The sequence below is a fragment of the Dipodomys spectabilis genome, unplaced genomic scaffold (genome assembly GCF_019054845.1).
Source record: "Dipodomys spectabilis isolate Male_0828 unplaced genomic scaffold, ASM1905484v1 ptg000017l, whole genome shotgun sequence".
Lineage (NCBI taxonomy): Eukaryota > Metazoa > Chordata > Mammalia > Rodentia > Heteromyidae > Dipodomys > Dipodomys spectabilis.
In genome coordinates this window covers 10942063-10961439 of record NW_024870694.1, presented here as the reverse complement: position 1 = coordinate 10961439, position 19377 = coordinate 10942063, and positions in this window count along the sequence as shown.

The window sequence follows — 19377 nt, the reverse complement described above, 5'->3', positions numbered from 1 at the left end:
CTTCCCATTGCTAGCATTTACTTCCTTAGGTCTGGCCATTCCTTAGCAGCTATCAGTGGTCAGCCCAGAGGAGTTGGGAACACAAAGGGAAGCCAGGTGACTTCTCATCCACAGAACCCCTTCATATGTCTGCTCCAGCGTCTCAGCAAATCCAAGGGGAAAGTGTGGACAGGATTCCAAATCCTTATAGTTCTACATCCTATTATTACTTGGCAAAGGCTCAGCGAAGACTTACAGAGCTCCTGCTACTGGGCTCAGGGAATCAGCTCTCTTCCAAGTCTCCTCTAGGCATTTCTTTCACTCTTCATGCCTCTCCTCAGGCTTCCGCTTAGAGACATCGCTCTACACCTCTCCATTGCACACAGCCCTACTCTGCTCCTGCCTTCACAGCCCTTCTTTGCATTAGAGGCCTGGAGGGGATCTCTAGGTTTGCTCCTGTACTGGATTATTAGCCTAGTGGTGAAGACTCTGGCCTATCTATGCCAACCTTCTCAGTGCCTAAGACCATGCAGGGCCCAGAGTAAGGAACTGTAAAGGTTTCATGGGTGAATGAGCGAGTAAATGAATGCATGAATGAGCACAGACAAGCATCTGGATGCATGTGGATATCAGGTGACAGGGCAGGCATCCACAACCTAGACATAATATGCAAGGTTCCCATTTGGGCTGGATATGTCGCTGGAAGGACTTTCTGCTACTCCCTCACCCAAACACAAAGGCTTGCCACTTGGGCTTTGCCCTTGGTTACCCACAATTCCCTGCATGACAAGTTCAGGATGAATGCCTTTGGATGGCATTGGTTTACATGCAGATTGTCCTCCTTGGAGTCTAAACAGCCTTTTCTTCTTTAGGAGGTATAATAATCCTGCAACAGATGGTTTCCTATTGGATAAAATGACTTCCTTTGCTTACCACATCTCGCTCTGCATTTCCTTGTCTCCCTGTTTTCCACAGTTCTTCCTTTGGTGTCTTCTCTTTCCAATAAACATCTTAGCCCTGAGTCTGAGCCCAGCTCCCCTGTCTTGCCCTTAAAACCATTGCCTAGCCTTTGGCAGCTCTTACCTCTCCTCAGCACACCTGAGCTTTGTATGTAGGTATGAAGAGAGCAAACTCACTCTTCCTGCATTCACAATCTTCCCCCTGCCACTATTCCAGGCTCTCAGCTCTCCAGGAATACTCGGAATGGGTACTTTCTTCATTTCCCCAAGAACCTGGATCAGACAATTGAAAATCCATTGGGGGAGGGAGATATACATGCTGTCCCAAGGGATCAGTTTCCTTAGACTGAACACCTTAAACTGAAGGAGATTAACCCAACCTTCTTAGGCACCTGTCTTAGGAAGCTGTGGGTTCCTAGGAGGGCACTAGGCCTTTGACCAGCAAGAAGTAGTGCTGGAGTGGGGAAGGAGGGATGGGATGGGATAAAGAGGCTGGCATAAGTGGGAAGAAGGTAGGAGTCGAAGGAACCAGGCTGCCAGCCACACTGTGGTAAGCTCTGCAAATCCAGAGGAACACAGTCCCCTCAGTTCCCACCCAGGGCTAAGATGAGACGAAATGGGTTCTGAGAAGCCTGGGATCATACACCACACATGCAGGCACATATGGCACACACCATTAAACAGGACCCTCTAGATCTACCCCAGGCTAAAAACCCAGACAGGATTTAGGAATTGGGGTTATTGGCCTATAAACTGTTCCATACTGTATTCTCTGTCATTGTAAGGACTAGAGCTGGTTGCATATGGAAGAAACTAGGGCTTTTCACCATGACTTAGGATAAGGGCATGTGATTAGCCCTTTGCTTCTCTGCAGTTACTCTCCCCACCCCATGCTGCTTTCTGCTCTGAGAGCTTACAAGCTAAAGCAGTAACAGTATCGGCAGATCTAGATGGAGTTAGCTAAGGAGAAGCAGATGGGAGAAGGAGGAGATAAATGTCAGGGTCCATTCCTGTGACATCATCTTACTTTGGCTGTTTTCTTCCTTTCAGAGTGCCCCAGTCCTACAGTTCTCTCTCCTGGTTCAGATAAAGTCTCCCTCTCCTGCCCCCTTCAGACCTAGGGTGGGCCACATGCTCCATCATTGGCCCTAGGTAACTTTCCTACCCTCCAACCTTGTTGGTTATTAGTCAGATTTTTAGAAATAAAATTTTGAAGCTTTGTAGTAGAGCATTTGATTAGCCTGCCCAAGGTTCTGGGTCCTTCCCCAGCACCATTTGGGGGAAGAAAAGAAAGAAAACCTGTTTGAGTTTTCTTAATTTGACAGGGCTATGTCTCTCCTCAGGGACACTGACTAATACAGACACAGATGCTTCTCGACTTACAAAGGGGTTACGTCCTGATAAATCTAGTATAAGTTGAAAACGCATTTAATATGATGAAACACCAAACACCATCACTTAGCCTAGCTTCCCTTACACATGCTCAGAACACTTCCAAATAGCTTATAGTTGGATAGATCCTCTAACACGAAGCCTATTTTATCTATCTATCTATCTATCTATCTATCTATCTATCTATCTATCTATCTATCTATCTATCTGTCTGTCATCTATCAAGTCATCTACCATCATCATCGATCTATTTTATGATGTTAAGGACCAAACCCAAGGCCTTGAATATGCTAGCAACTATACAAAATGTAAAGTGTTAAATATTGTGCTAGTACTTTTCTGTCACTATAATAAGCACCTGAGACAATCACCTTATAAAAGGTGAAGGTTATTTGAATCACATTTTGGAGGTCGTGGATTGTGATTGGTTGGTGCCTCGGCTTTGAGACAACCAATGAGAGTACATTGTGGCAGGAATGCATGGCACAGCAAAAATCAGCTGACCTCATGGCCAGAGAGGTAAAGAGAAAAGGAAGCAGCTAGAGGTGCATAATCCCCATCAAGGGCACACACCCCCCAATGACCTAAAGATCTACTATGAGAATCTAGCTCTTCAAGGTTCCACCACTGCCCAATAATACCATAGTATTGGCCTCAAGCCTTTAATACGTGGATCTTTGGGGATATATATTATTAAAGTTACTTTTATCTGTGTCTTTTCCTTTTTTTAGTGTGGCTACTAAAAATGTAGACTTAGATATAAGACATATATATTCTTTCCCACATACATTGGTGGGACAGAAATCATTATCAATAGTTTAGTGTATTTCCCCTATTTTCTGTGTCTATGTATCTGAGGAATATAGCACCTAGTTAAAAGCCCATGTGTGAGAGTTTTCAGGACCCATCATACATGATGGCAAAGGTTGACCTGGCCAGGCAGTGAAGCATTGCCCTCTCACACCAGCCTCAGCCTTGGCACCCAGTTAGGGCACAGCTATGGGAAAGTCTCATGAAGGACTCTTGAGAACTGTGGACCCTACAGTCCATGCTCCTCATCTTTCTGCAACTCTAGCCCAGAATCCTCATTCTTGGGTGTCTTTACCTGTGTTCAGGTGTCTGCTTTTCAGAGGAAGGAGTGGGAAACTCAAAGGCATTCTGTCCACTTGAACTCACTTGATGTCCAGGTCTTTTCTACTCCTACCCTACCCTAATGTTGCATCTAATATCTCTCAAATAGTATAATTTGGGACATGGAGGGAGCTTATTTAAAGTATTAATGATATATTTTACAGTGCCTTTTTTTTTTTTTGGTTTGTCGTGGGGCTTGGACTGGGCACTGGGGCTGTCCCTGAGCTTTTTCATTCAAAACTACTGTTCTACCATATTGAACCACATTAACACTTCTGGTTTTCTGGTGATTAATTGGAAATGAAAGTCTCACTGATTTTTTCTGCCCAGGCTGGCTTCAAACCTCGATCCTCAGATCTTAGCCTCCTGAGTAGCTAGGATTGCTGGCATAAGCAACCTGGGCCCGGCTTTTACAGTGTTTTTATTGTACTAACTCTTCAAACTTCAGTGTGGCTTTTATACCTACAGTGATTCAATTCAGATTCAGGGCATGTGGGTAGTGGCTACTATATTAGATAGCACAGCACTGGGTGATGGGTTTATAGAATCTTAAAAATATGTTTTTCAAGTTTTCTCCTGCAAACATGTTTTCAATCTTATTTTAAAAATCTGTAGTCTACAGATACTATTGTGTCTAAGCTTTGTGTTATTTTCTGAAAGTAATTCTCTTATAGGTGGGCATGGTAGTCTCTGCACTTGGGAGACTGAGACAGAAGAGACAGAAGACTCTCCAGTGCAAGGATCCCACGTAGGCTATGCAGCAAAACCCTGTTTTAAAATAAAAAGGCTGTAGTAGTGGCCTTAAAGAGAAGGGCCTATTTCTATTTACCTGAGTGAGCTCAGAGAGCATCGATTGGGCCAGGGCTCCTTTTGGGCCAGCTTTGGAACCTCAGAAAGAGGAGGTAGTGTAGCAAAAGACCAGATTGCATCTGAGTGCACCTAGGCTGGCTGAGACTCCACTGCTCTGCTCCCTGCAGAGGTCTGAGCATAACCTGCACTAAAGCCACTCTATGCCAGGACTAAGATTTGATTAGGCAGCTCATTAAAAAGATGCAGTTCTTGCTAAGTAATTTTAGATGGCTTTTGTTGTTAGTGGTTTGTTGTTCTGTTTTCTGTTTTGTCTTGTTTTGTTTTTGGTGTACTAGGGTTTGAGCTCAAGGCCTTGAGCTGATGGCAGATGATTGAGCCACTACGACAGCCCTCTAGATATTTTTAAAAAATAAGTGGGATTCTACATTTGAGTTTCAGAATTTGAAGGAAGGTTCCCAGGAGCACTACTCTACTCTAATGGTAAGTATTTACTGTTTGTTGCTGAACTTTGGAACAGTTAAAAAATTATTTGTAGCTGGGCACTGGTGGCTCACACCTGTAACCATAGCTACTCAGGAGGCTGAGATCTGAGGATCGCAGTTCAAAGCCAGCCTGGGCAGGAAAGTCCACGAGATTCTTATCTTCAATAAACGACTCAGAAAACTGGAAGTGGCACTGTGACTCAAGAGCTAGAGTTCTAGCCTTGAGCTGAAGAGCTGAGGGACAGTGCCCAGGCCCAGAGTTCAAACCCCAAGACTGAAAAAAAAATTATAGCACGTAGTGTACAGTCCTAGGTTCTAGGAAGCGTTTACAGATTGGTTGGTATGGAAACACCTGCCAAGGGAAGGGAGCAAAGGATCCACCTTGTATCTAGAGGCCACTGGGGCCCCGAGATCCCTCCCTCTGTCTTATGTGACCTTGACCAAGGCACTGTCCTACTTGAGATCTCATGGTGTCTCTCTACAGATGTGATTAAACAAGATTCATAAAATAATCCCTAAGACTCAGTGAGAGCAGTTTGGCTTTTGTGTCTGAGGAAGCATTTAAAGGCCAGTCTGTACAAAGAGGAATTTGGAAATGGTTTCCAAGTCTGGTTTCTGCCACTGCTGGGGCCAGAAGAGGAAGACAACCTTCCTTCATCATTAGGACCAATGTCTGGTGGAAAAGAACTGCCCAGAGCCGAGGACCTGAGTAGGCAGGATTCAGTGAGAACCACCTGGGCAGACAGCATTATCAGACACAATACTGCTGATTTTTTGTTTCCACTGGAAAAGACCTTTTTTTTTTTTTTCTGAGGCAATGTTTTCCACGGCTCCAGGGGGCTGTGGTCATTTCCTAACAAGATTTTCCTATTTTGTGCAGCTGCGGTCTGGCATTTGAGATTCTGAGTGTTTTGGAGCTGAAATTCACTTGCATCCTCCAGGGCTGACAGCTGGTGGGCAAATTCAGGGTCCAGTGCACTCTGTACTATGCCCTCAGCCCTGAAACAATATGACACTGCTCTATTCTCCAAAGCCTGAGGCTTCCTATGTGAGATGCATGAAATTGCAAAATGCCAGGGATGTAATCTAGTCTACTTTTCTTACTTCTATATAAAAGGAAACTGAATACAAGTGGCTCCACATAGGTAAAAGACAATTTCTGACTCTTTGTATGTGTGTGTGTTGGGGGGGGGGGATGGGGCACTGGTACTGGAGCTTCCGACTCATGGCCTCATGGATTTTTTTGTTCAGTGCTGGCTCCCACACAAGTTACATGGTGACTTTTGGCTTTTTCCTGGTTAACTGAGGATAAGAGTCTCACAGACTTTCTTGCCTCAATTGTCTTTGAACCAGGATCCTCAGATCTCAGCCTCCCGAGTAGCTAGGACCAATGATGCCAAGTGTAAGCCATCAGCATCAGGCATCACTCATGACTCTTGATCCAGATCCTCTGGACCTTCAGCCAATGGCTGCCCACTGTCTTTGGGGTGGTAGACAATGAGAGGACATAGACAGAATGTAACTTGGCGTGAGTGGTTGAATAGATTTCAACCTTCTTCCTCCACTGCTCCGTCACAAGATGCCTTTCTCTGTCTCCTGTTACTTCAGCCCTGTCCTTTGGCTTTCAGTGTATATCAGAGACAGTAGATGAAACCTGTAGACACGCAGACTCATTCAGTAGACATTGGCTGTAAGCCTCCCTCTGCAGAAGAGGTGGGATGAGTAAGACACAGGTCCACTGAAGTCAGGGAAGCTCACTTCCCCTGATAACCACAGCCCTAGGCAATAAACCCATCAGACTCCAGGAAAGGCATTGCTTAGAAAGCAGGGGAGAGTAGCTCCCGATCTGGGGCAGGTGAGAGAACCCTGGCCTCCACATAGGGAGGGAGAATAGGCATGACTGAGCGAGCCTGTACTTTTATTGTGTTGGAGGCCACAATAGGCCTAGGGATTCCCTTTCCATCAGGATGCTGAGAGGGAGCTTGATGCCGGTGAGAGTTGATCTTGATGCTAGTGAGAATTAATCTTCTGGGTCTTTCTGGGAAAGAACGAAAGAATGAAAGAAAGAAGGAAGGAAGGAAGAAACACGTCCTGTTGGAAAATGTCAAGCTCATTCAGTTCTTTCTCCAGGTTGTTGTTTACTTGTCAAAGAAACACTATTCAAGCCTTAAATGTCAGCTTCTGGCCTGAAAATGTGGGATCAGGTAGCCCCTTGCCTATGGCAGCCAGCACTCCTGCACCCAGCCTGGTAACTCCTCAGCTATTAGTGGAGGTATCCAGAAACTGTCTGAGAATCAGCCCCAGAGAAGTAAGTGCCCACTGGGTACTGAAGCTTTGTTTTTTATTTGGGCCTATGAATTTAATCCATCCCCTACCTGAGAGCAGTTCCTAGCTTTTTACCCTGCTATATTCAAAAGATGACCACTCTTTAAAAATCACCATTAGACCAGAGCTTCCTTCACAAACATAAGCTTCCTTTTCCTGGCAGCTCTTTCCATAACCAGTGCACTTGCCGGCTCTCCAGTGAGCTAATCCCTTTCTTGGCTCCCTTTGTTAATGGCCTTCTTTCTCCCCCTTCCCCCTGAGGCACCATATGCTTAATGATATTCTACAAAGAGGACAAATCTCCCTTAGCTCTCCTTTAAGTTTTGGAAAGTATTGTCCCCTTCATAGTTTTTTTTGGGGGAAAAAAACAAATTAATCTGTAATGCAGCTCGAGAGCTAATGGACATGTCTTTCCCAGGATATAGAACACAAAGGTTCCAACCAATTGCAGCGCCTGAAAATCCTGCTGAGAGGTGAACAGTCCCTGCCTGGGCTACCTGCTGAGGAGCTCAGATTCGCCCACTCAGTGATTTTTCTTTGTTGGGTTTCCCCCGTTAGCTGAATTGTCTCCCCACTGTGCTTTCAGATACTTCAGACACCAGAACACCGCACCAGAAGTTCATCTCAGGGGCATGAGATGGTGATTGAGCCTTTAAGTCATCATAAATCACCAGAGTGATGTCTTAAAACTCAAGGCAGTGTCAGTCTATGCTACTGGGCTTATTAAGATCTGGTATTACCAGAATTCACGAGGGAATTTTACAGTGCAGATTGTTTTAAATAAGAATTCTTTTCATTGTCTCTTTTCTATCCCAGCTAGTATGATTATTATTGAATATTATTGGGCTCTCTGCTCACAGAGCATGTGGCTCCTGCCGGGTAATTCCACATTCTAGTTCTCAGATGCTCTGGATAAAATTCACATACAGTAAGGAGCCAGGTTGAGATGTGCTTTAGCCTCCACACCTTATATAACTGCCTGTGATCTTGGCTTTGTGCCTCACTAGATATTAAGCTGAATGCTGACAAAACAAGCCAGCCAACTCACACTAAGATCTCATTTGACTGTCTTCTCCTAAGCAAATTAGCACATTTCTCAGGCATCATTTAGAACAATACTTCTCAATCCTGGCTGCAATTAAAAATCATCAGGGAGCTTTTTTGAGAGAGAAAGAGAGAGGGAGAGAAAGAGAGAGAAAGAGAGAGAGAGAGAAATCAATGCCCAGTCCCATTCTAAGTCAATTTAAATAGATTTTCCAGGAGTGGGCCTCGGGCTTGAGTATTTTTTTAAATAAAGCTTCCACAGTTGTACCAATGAGAAGCCATAGCTGGGAATCATTGTTTTAAACACAACCCATACTAATGATTATTGGTTTTGTTTGTCTACCAATCATTAACTTCATATTTGTATAAAACTTAAGATACTCACACCTTAAATCCAATGAAGTATGTCAGAAGCTACATCTATCCAGTGCAACCAAGTTGTACAGGGAAAGGACAAAAGTAGAGATACTTGTTCCAGTGTTACTAGGTTAGAAAGATCTTGGGAGGTCTGAAAACAATAACATATACAAATGTAGCTAAAGAAGTTGGAGAGATCCATTTCCTATTTGGTATGTTTATAGGAGAGTCAGAATGTATGAATGTAAGGGCAGCCATGGAACAAAGGCCAGGTCTGGCTGTAGTACAGGGAAGAAAGGGCTATGAGGGTAGCCCTGGCACCCAACCTGCGCTCATTGACACTGAGAACACCAAAGACTTTTGAGCATCCTTCAGAGAAGTCCAGTCGGAAGTGTCTCTCTTAAGAATGCTTTTCCTTCCTCTTCCCTCTCCTCCCAAATTCACACCTGAGCCCATCCTGCAGACAGCTCTGTTCTCTAGGACAGAAAAGGCATCCTGGCTGCCATGGGGGCTACAGCATCCTTGATAAGGCTGAGCCTGCCTTCCTCAATTTGTTTGCAATATTCCAGTGTCTGCAAGGGTTCTCACAAAGAGCTCCGACCTGCTAGCCTTACAACATCTTCATTGTGCTTAAAGAATGGGGAAAATGTCAGCTTCTAAGTGAGCAGCACATTTAAAGCTCCCTTTTCTTTTTGATAGAAAACAGACTCATCTCCTTTTTGAACAATTGCAAATATTTTTCGCATTTGTCTGGAGAACAGGTTTCTTTCCAAGTTTTTGGAATGCTGAAGTCAATGACACATGGCTTCTGAGGGGTAGCCTTGGGAAATGCAAGCATCACTGGCTCCTAACCCAGCCAGACCTGCCCACCAGGCCATGGTGGGGGCAGGGGCAAGAGGGAGCAGCACTTTCTGTCTAAAAGACCTGGAAGGGTAGAAACCCAGTATTCTCTCTTGAATCCTCTTACTGTCTCCTCTCCTACCTAACCCCCTTCTCCCCACCCCAAGCATCTGCTGGCTCTAGTTTATACCTCTAAGGAGCATGGGACAGTAGGCACACCTTGTGCCTCTTTGGGGAATAGAAGCCATACGACAGTGCAAACTTCACTGCCAAAGCTCCAGTCTGAGTTTAGTCCCTCTTTCCCTTGGACACTAATCTGAGAGATCCTGTTCTCTAAAGAGCACAGGCCAGGGCATCATCTACTCTAAGCTAATCAGCTGCGGAGGCCTGGTGCTTCTGATGCTGGTCCTATTGGGATCACCCGTGTCTTTGGTTCAAGCCTTCAGGATGATTAAGGGGAAAAAATACTGCTCAAACTCATAAGACTACAAAACCAATTACTATAAAGCATAGACTGTTCACTTACGAACTTACAGAGGGGATCACAGGCTCAGCAAGGAGAAACACCTTTGTCAAGGTCACACTAGTTAATGACAAAGGTAGGGTGAGAACTCAGAAATCCTGAATCAAATCAGTGTTCTTGCTGCCACACTTTGCTGCCATTTATACTGGCATTTGAACTTAGAACCTGGCACTTACTAGGCAGTTGCTCTACCACTTCAGCCATGTCCCTAATCTTTTTAACTTTAGTTATTTTTTAAATAGGGTATCGCTTTTTTGCCCAGGTCAGCCTGGACTTTCATCTTCCTCTCAGTGCTTCCTGTGTAGCTTTTTCCTTAGGTTGGCCTCAAACTGTGGTCCTCCTGACCTCAGCCTCCTGAGTAACTATGATTATAGGTCACCTAACCTGGCTTTGCTGCCTAATTTTAATAAGAACTGGACCAAGTAAGCTATTTGAGGAAATAATATTGTATGTAGAATGTACAGAGGGTGAATCCAGAGTTTGTGCTGGAGAGAAATAGGTGGAATCTGGAATCAGGGTACAGTTGGCCCAAGGAGACACTCTATTCCCACAGTAGGAGCAAGGAAGACCAGCACTGCCTGGAAGTATCCCATAGCTGCATAAAGAACCAGGAAAAAAAAAAACAACAACAACAGGACTCTTAAGAGGTGATCAGATCCTGGAATTAGGAGTGGAACTATTCTGAGAAAGGAGAGAGAAACCAACAAAGAGAAAAGTTAATCCCTTCTTAACTGCAGTTTGTTCTGGACACAAGCTAAAGCAAGTAAGAGGAATTTGCAGAACCCTGGGTGAGAAAAGTCTGGTCAGTTGATTCATTTAACCTATTGCCAGCCAGAGAGGAAACCTGCAGAAAATTAAAGGGACACTGTCCTTTTATGTGGGAGGGAAAAAAACACACAAAAAACAGCTGCTGGAATGAAATTGCAATTGTGTTCACTTCCCAATCAATGCAGTGCCTCAATCCGGAGGGTAAAGATTCCCTTGATGGCAAGCATAGGGCAGAGGTCCCAGGGGCTGCTGGCAAGATACGGCTGCTCCCTCCTCCCCCTACCTTCTGGAAAAATATAAGCCAGGAAATCTGAACTTGGCTCTTGAATAGGCTCAATTTATATATCAGTGTAACCTGAGCAGCTTGCCAGCCCCAGGGCTTGGTGTCTGATGACTGGGTCCTTCCTTGCCCCTCAAGACTGCCAAAAAGGGCGGGCTGCTCCAAGCCCAAGCCTGGTTTCCCTGGAGTTCAAGCCAAAGAAAAACCAGAAGCACTGGGAATACGATGGGCTGGAGGTCACGTCTAGGCCACAGCCCTCTCCGCCCATCATGGAATCAGAGTCATGTTTGATGGGGTTCCTGAAAAACAGTCTTGTCAACAATCCAACTGAAGTAACTCCATTTAATATCTGGATCCCATTTTGTGTGGACACCTACCTAACCTTTCTTATCTTTTTCAGACCCAGACTCCTCTGTTCTTTTCTGAGAAACCACAGTGCCCAGAAACTTTGAAGATATGGGTTAGGGCCAAGCCACACCCTGTTCAGTGTGCTGGTCTAATCCATCTGTCAAAGGGATGGACATTGCCTGCCTGTTCTACCCCATCCCCCCACATCCCTACAAAAGCCCTTACAAACTCACCCCCACGACCCCACAGGCTCACACTACTTATGGTGTTGCTCTCTCCTCACTTGGAAAGTGAATAAACCTGGGCCTCTTTGCTTGCCATTCAGAGTCAGTGAATTCTGTCATACTCCAAGCTTCTGCTGAATCACCCGGACTTAACAAGAAGAGACTCTGATGAGTTTTATGTCAAAACAAGAGGAAACTAGAGGTCCCTAAAGTAGAGCACTAGGGAGTCTCTGGAACCAGACAGTAGGACTACATGGGTTGAGACTCTAGGCAGCCATTGCCATAGGCTGATTCCCCAGGCACATCCTTCACTGAGAACCCTTCCCCAGCTCCTCACAGGACAGACATCAGGCATGCTGGTTGTATTACACAGACCAGGCCTGAAACCAGATTCGTACTTGGACCCTTTGTTCTGCCTATGTTCTGCCAGGATAAACTCTGCCTTTCCCTTGCCCCTCCCCCTGATCCTGAGTATCAGAGCTATAGAACCCTTGTCTATTAAAGAGCAGTTGCCAGCTACAAGACTGTCAGATCATATAGTAAAGGCCTACACAGAGAAAGAACTGGTGGGTGAACCCTCTCAGTACATATACAGAAGATCTTCTAACAGGTGTTTAGAAATTGCTTTTGCTACATAGCACTGACTCTTCACATGGGCCTGCAGGTAAATAAAAACAAGATAAAAGCCTGGCATCTATGTCTTCACTTTGTATCTATCTGTCACCCTTACTTTGGGTTTGATTTCTACTCAGTGCTACCTGTAGGCATGTTAATTAATTAAGTGATATCTGTCTAAAAACTGGTGATATGGTGTCAGTGGCTCATGCTTATAATCCTAGCTACTCAGGAGGCTGAGATCTGAGAATCACAGTTTGGAGTCAGCCCAGGCAGACAAATCTGAGAAATTCTTATCTCCAATTAATCAGCAAAAAGCCAGATGTGGAGGCATGGCTCAAGTGGTAAAAGTGCCAACAGGAATGTGGGAAGGAAGCCAAGCAAAAGCACAAGGTCCTGAGTTCAAGCCCCATAGCAACACGCACACACATACAAGGTTGATTACCCCAAATTTTACCTAATCTACCATGTCCCCCTCAAAGCTGAAGGTACAAATAGTAACCAAGATATTTCTGTCTTTTTTTTTTATAACATCCTATTTCACAACCCCAAAAGGCACCTAAAAGTCTCCAGTCATTGTGCTAATGTACAGTCACCTTGAATTTCCAAGAATAGTAGAGTCTCATAGACAGATCCCTATGATGAAATCACCCCCTAAGTGGAAGCAATTAACCCATAGTAGAAATTAAGACTGTACCACCCCCTCCCACTAGCAGTAGAAGTCATTTCATGGGAATGGAATTGTCCACTCAAGTCATAAATCACTGTGCAGAGCCAGGATAATAATGACTAACGAGACATGACCAACCAGATCATGGTTTGATCAAGACTTTTTTTTAAAATGTATATTCTCACCTCTGCCCCAATCCTTCCTCTACTTTAACCTAAAGCTCTTCTCAGTTCTCAGAAGAAGGGCTGAAATATTTGACCACCATTTTCTAACATAGACATGTTGATTAAAATCCTTTCCACCATTGCTTTTTAAAAAATTTGATTTCTGAAGCACCTGGTTCGACCAAATTTGTTGGGACTCGTCTCAAGTCAGACTACTGGCTAGGACTCTGATTACATTCTCAGCAATGCACACACTGCTCCATGGCCAAGGAAGCAGCAGAAGGGACTGCTTATATTCTGAATGTATTCTGGAGATGAGAGGACTTGGGCTCAAAGCTAAAGTTCTCCTATAAGGTACTCTCAGAACCCTTTGTGACAGCACCTTATTAGTCACTCAATGTTGATGTCATGAGCTTCCACTCTGCCTAACACTCTGTTGGCACAGGCAGACCACACAAAGAAAGACAGACAGTCTTACATTCTTCATACCGTTACACCCTCATAGGAAATATAGATTGCAAACCCCAAATTACTGGTACACCATGCATTAGGAAGGAAGTATAAAAGGGGTTGTGGGAATATATGATGTTGCTTGGAGGACTAGGGAAGGACTTTTCAAGGCAGGTGACATAAACCTGGGACCGAAAGACATGAAAGACTTAAACAAAGCTGGGAGGTGGTAGAGGTTATGAATTGTCCCTCAGTATCAATCTCCTCTTCTTCTCTAATCACAGAATTTTCGGGCAAGCATGTGGCTTTCCAAAAAACAACTACACTTTCCCACCTCTCTTCCAGCTAGAGGTGATTTTATGACTCATTGTGACAAACTGAAAGTGGAAGGAATTGGTATATAGACTTCCTGGTTAGGATGAAGGGGCCTTACTGTTCCCTTGTCCCTTCTACCAGCTGGAGTGCAGCAGAGCTGAAAAGAGATCGTGGAGCATGTGGAGGAAGGAGACACCCTCAGCAACAAGATTAAAGGGCCTCTGATGACTTCACAGACCAGAGTTGGCACACCAGCTTGCTGTTTTATATGAGAGAGAGTAAATGTCTATCTTTTTAAAGCTATGGTTATTTTGATCTCTCTGTTACAGCAACCAAAACAATATCCTAACTAATTACAGACAGAGGAAACAGCCAAAATGCTTCTGCATATCTTAACTCCATATGATCTTCCCAAGAGCCCAGTAAGTAGGGGATTATTATCATCAGTTTAGCATTACAGCATCTGAGGCTGAGAGATTCCCATCTTGCACAAGGTCACACAGTAATGGAACCAGTGACTCAGAGCTTGTCTTCTTCATTCCAGCCGACTTCAGGGAATATCCACCATACCACACTGCCTGTCTCCATCTATGACAGACTTATTATTTCTTCCATGAGTGAGATGAGTTTTCAGCAGTAAATCATCTATATTTTCAACTATGTCTCCACCCCCGAGCCAGTCTACTTAGTGACTCATGGTCTTGATGGCATAGACCCTAAACAGCTCCAGCAATAGATACAAGGACACAAGACTATTGTCAGGACATAAGACGGTCATCACTTTTGCAGAGCTCAAAAAAATATTGTACTCTTCTACCCAACATGTTTCCTGGTGCAGAGGACCCATGAATTCTAGACAACACCAGCACTTGGAGAGCCCAGAGGACCCTCAACCATATCATTAGTACAGTTTCTTCCAGTTAGGCAGTCTAGACTTCTTAGCAGGAGCAGCCCAGCTCCCCTGGGCTCTCCTCGGGACTCTGTGTAAGAACAATTCTGCTATTTCATCTTTTGTCAGCCCCTTTGACTGATTGCATGGGGGAATTGCGAGCTAAACCATGTTCACACAAATCCTCGGTTGCTGTTCTCCTACTGAGACGCTCTTTAGGTTATGAATCACCTCTGGGGTATAGCATTTGAATAATTCATATTTTAAATATTGATTTTTATTCCTCACAGCTAGGAGACAGCTTTACATATGCCTTCGACCCCACTGGGCTGATGTGTGGCTTACAGATGCTTGTAATTTGCAAAGCTTGGCAAGGGCCTTTGCGTCTATAGACTGAAGCAGACAAGGATACAGGCTCAGGTAGACACTCCTGCCATCTTACAGCTTCATGCCAGACCCAGGAGCAGGGGCGGAGTTTACACATCATGCACAACCATCATCTCAAATAAGCAAAATCACAAGGTTCAATAGTTCTCATCTGGAATCCCTCCTCTTTTCATCGAAGAAGCTCTTTCTGTGGGCTTGTTGCTGCCCAAAGGGACATCTAAAAAACCAGACTCCTCTCTCAGAATTGCTGTTTTTCCTCTAATTGCTTTTCTTATGTATTGCCATATTTGCTTTGGGGATGGGAATCTGCTCTTAGTCACAATTCAGAGGCACCCAGAGAATTCTTAGCAATGTTCTGAACATTTTCACAAAAGAGTCTGAGACTCCCCGGTGTCTCTTTCCTCTTCTCATCCCGCACCTTCTCCAGGAGGCAGGAAGTTTCAAGCTCCCATAGTTCCACCTTCTGCTATGTCCCCTGTGCTCCCAGGTCAATACGACAGCTCAAGCCTTTTCCTTGAGCTCTTGATCCACGTGTCCATTTTACGTGTGGAACTCAAAGCCTGTATGTCCTGCATGATCCTGTTTTCTCCAACTCATTGTGTCCCGGATGGTGTGTTTGGTCTTGCCCTAGGGCCTGGCAGGGCCCCTAGCTGTTTCTTAAGTGTTCATTGAAACAATGAGGCTATATGGAACCTTGGAATTTCTTTTTCTCAATACTTGTCGCTTCTACTTTGTCAATCTTTCTGTATTGGTAAAACTCAGGTCAAGAAAAGTTTAAATCAAGTGGCTTTTGATGTAGCTCAGTGTTAAGGCATGTTCTTAGAATGTGAGAGGTCCTGGGTTCAATATCCAGTCCCTAAAACAAAAAAGAATAGTTTACACTCAATTTATTTTTCTGTGGAAATAGAATATCAATGTATTAATTCATTTGGCCATTCATTAATCATCTAACAAATGACATGCTTCCTCTAAAACAGGATCTGAACTAAGTATTAAGGATATGATGCCAAGAGAGACTCAGTGCTTGTCCTCAGATGTCTCAGGATCCAGGGGAGAGGGGAGACTTGCAGGCAGGTCCTGACAAGATGATGTGTCAGGGTTAAAGCAGAAACATTAACGAACAATGGCTGGATAAGGGTCTGTCCTTTGAGACTCTCCTATCCTGATTCTCTTAGTTACCTCTTGTTCTGTCTCCTGGAGACTGAGTTCTTTGAGTACAAATAATCTGCTAGTCATCTTTGGACTCACTCATTTATTCACTCATTCATTCATTCCCAGTGCATCCAAACCCTTTGGATGCTGTGGTGGCCACATGATACAGTGCCTTTGTAGAGTTTACAATGTACCAATTACAGGGCTAGGAACATAGAAGGCTTTAAGTAAGTATTTGCTAAATTAGTAAGGATAGCCTCTGGGGAAGTGTACTGAAATCTCAGGAAGGTGGCACTTGCCTCCAGGTTACTTCAAGGTAAACAGTGTAGATACATTGCACAGGAACTGGTCTGGGAAAATGTGGAAGAATTTTCTGTCAGTCAAAACTGTTCCATTTATGAGGTGATGAAGGTAAATAGTAACACAGAAGCTGGTACAAGGAATTCCTAAGTGGGTCTAAACCAACTGACCAGGTCCTTTCTGGAACTTTACCTTTGACAACACTTAAGTTTGTAAAAGAAAATTCAGCCATCAACATATGTGGTTAGTTGGCTATTGGTTATGGAAATTCTCCTAAAAATGGAAACAAGTAAACAGATGCCTTGTGGGAATTTCATGATTTTTTTGCCCTGCACACTTGACTGTGTAAGGTTTCTTGTCTTGCTTGGTGTTTGAATTGCAGGTCCTAGCCAGGTCTGACCAGGGGAGGAACTTCAGGGGTGAAAGGATAAACCAGTAGTCACAAAATGAAATGCACTAGAGCACTAGCCTTGAGCTGAAGAGCTGAGGGACAGTGTCCAGGCCCAGAGTTCAGGCCCTATGACTGGCAATTAAAAAAAAAAATGAAATGCACATCAAAATCCTCCTGGCCCAAATTACAAATCCACTTGTTAAAGTTATTTAGCTGTAAGAAAGAGAAAGATTAGATAAACCATTCTGGCATGACTGTTTGGCGTATTTTTTAAAAAGACCGCATTTCAATATATACATACATCATTTTTATGAATGATCATAGAAGCTGTTAGTTTACTTTGGGGAAGTAGGAATGGGTGAAGGTCATGTTCTCTTTTATCTTTATACTGATTTTTTTTAACAATGTTCCCTCTCCCATATCTATTTAATGCCAATAGATTCTTACCTCTTACATCTCTGGGGGTATTTTAGGATTCTAGGATTTTTTTTAACTTCTTTATAGTTTTCTATTTAAAAAATTAAAATACATGTTTTTCCTTTCCCAGAAGTAGGGAAAAATGGAGTCGAGATCTATGGAGGCATCACCAAGACATTTTATGGCACCATTGCTTACCATTCAAAAGGAGTCAGGGAGGCAGAGGACTGTGGGAAAGGAAGGCCTCTTGCTATCTTTTGGTAAAAAGATGTCTGAGCCCCATGTATAGACAGACAAGGGAAAAGGAAAAAGGTGGTAGTGAAGGGAGTCAACATTTGCAGAGCCATTTGATACAATCACTAGCCAATCACTGAACTTAGAAAGACTTTAAATAGCAAGACCCATCTCACCTTGAGATTTCCAGGAACATTCTTCCTCCTCCTCTTCCTCGTCCTCCTTGTCCTCCTCGTCCTCCACCTCCTCCTCCTCCTCCTCCTCCTCCTCCTCCTTCTTCTTTGTTGGAGATAGTACCCAGGTCCTTGCACATGATACACAAGCATTCTCCCAATGATCTACATCCTTATCTTTCAAGATTATTCTGAAAGCAAGCAATTTCCTTTCTTGATCTGAAAGGAAAACACAATGTAATATAAAATAAATGATTCCCAGTGCATCTTTCTGCTTTGTATCCTGGGAGTATCTTGTTCGTAGGCATCCTACTGTTCACAGACTTGTTTGTGGAGTGCAGGGCTGGTCTATAGAAGAGATCTTTCATGTCAACAGAAGAAGAAAGAAGGTTAACCTCAGAGTCAGGACCTAGAGATGTGTTAAAGCCATCTTTCGGATTCCACTTGAAGAGCCTGAGTGACAGGACCTTTCTCACTCTTCCTGTTTCCCTGAATTTTAATCTAAGTTCTGCACAGATTAAGACTGGTAACCTCACCTTCATTCTTAGCTGTCTGTGGGATGGGGGTCAGGGACTTCCAGGTCAGCAGTTGATGTTTAAAATAGCCACAGTGGGAAATAGAACCCAAGACTGGTTAGTAAGTCTAATTATTCTTCTGGCTTTTCCAGCATCTCCAGCTTTTCTGGGACTGGTGGAGCATCAATTTCATAAGATACCCATTTTCATGCCCATTTTCCATCAGCACAGAGAGCTTGGACAAACAATTCACCTTTCAGTAAGACCAGGATGTCTGCTTACCATGGTGGTCCCTCTCTCAAGTGGGTAAGACTTAAGGCCCTCCTCTAAGTTGGCTATCATGTCAATTTTGACACAAGGAGGCCTTAGGTGCTATGCCTATTGCGTTTCAGTCAAGATAGTGATTGGAATCAAGTTTGGAACATTCTTGGGATTGAGAAAGAAAAGCACCCTTCCCTGTGGCCGTCATTCTGTTAGGAAGAGGCAAAGGTTTTGTGCAGGTGCCAAGTTTTTCACTTGCTGAAGAACATAGGAGGTAGATGTCATTGCCTTCACAGGTAAGAGCAAGAAGTGGTGTGTGGCAAAACCCTGTGATTTTCCCAATGACTCAGTCTGTGACCTTTCAAGAGATTGCAGAGAAAGTGAAGGTGGGAATTCTGAGCTTGCAAAACTCTTGCTCAGAGTTCTGAGAAAGTGGTAGTCCTTCTTTTAGAAGTTAGATGGGGAGCTAATCCTGCACCTTGGCTCATGCATATTGGCATCCTTGGTCCCTGTGAAATACCTTTTTCTTTATAAGTTTATTTACTTCCTTTCCCTTTTTCTCTCCATCCTGAAATTCTACTTCCCCATCTAAACTCATACTTATTCTTGGATGTTTAATGTGCATATTTTCATTTGCATATTTATTTTTGTGCAAACAGTATTTTTTCCACAGTATTTTAACTTGTAAAATATTCTATCTCATTCTGTTATTCACATTCCCCCCCTCCATTTTTTTCCCTCTGTTCCTAAGATCTATCAATGCTGTTATGTGTATATATAATTACTCGCTTCAGTCCTGTTGCATAATACTCCCTGGTATACTTGGGTAATAAAACAACTTCAGCTCCTACTACTAAGTAACTGCAGGATAAAGTCACATAAATGTCCCTTTGTGGGCATGAATGGGAATTTCTTGAGATTCATCCCCAGTGGAGGAGCTGTACTGAATCTGACTCACAGAGCCACAATGATCCCCGGAATG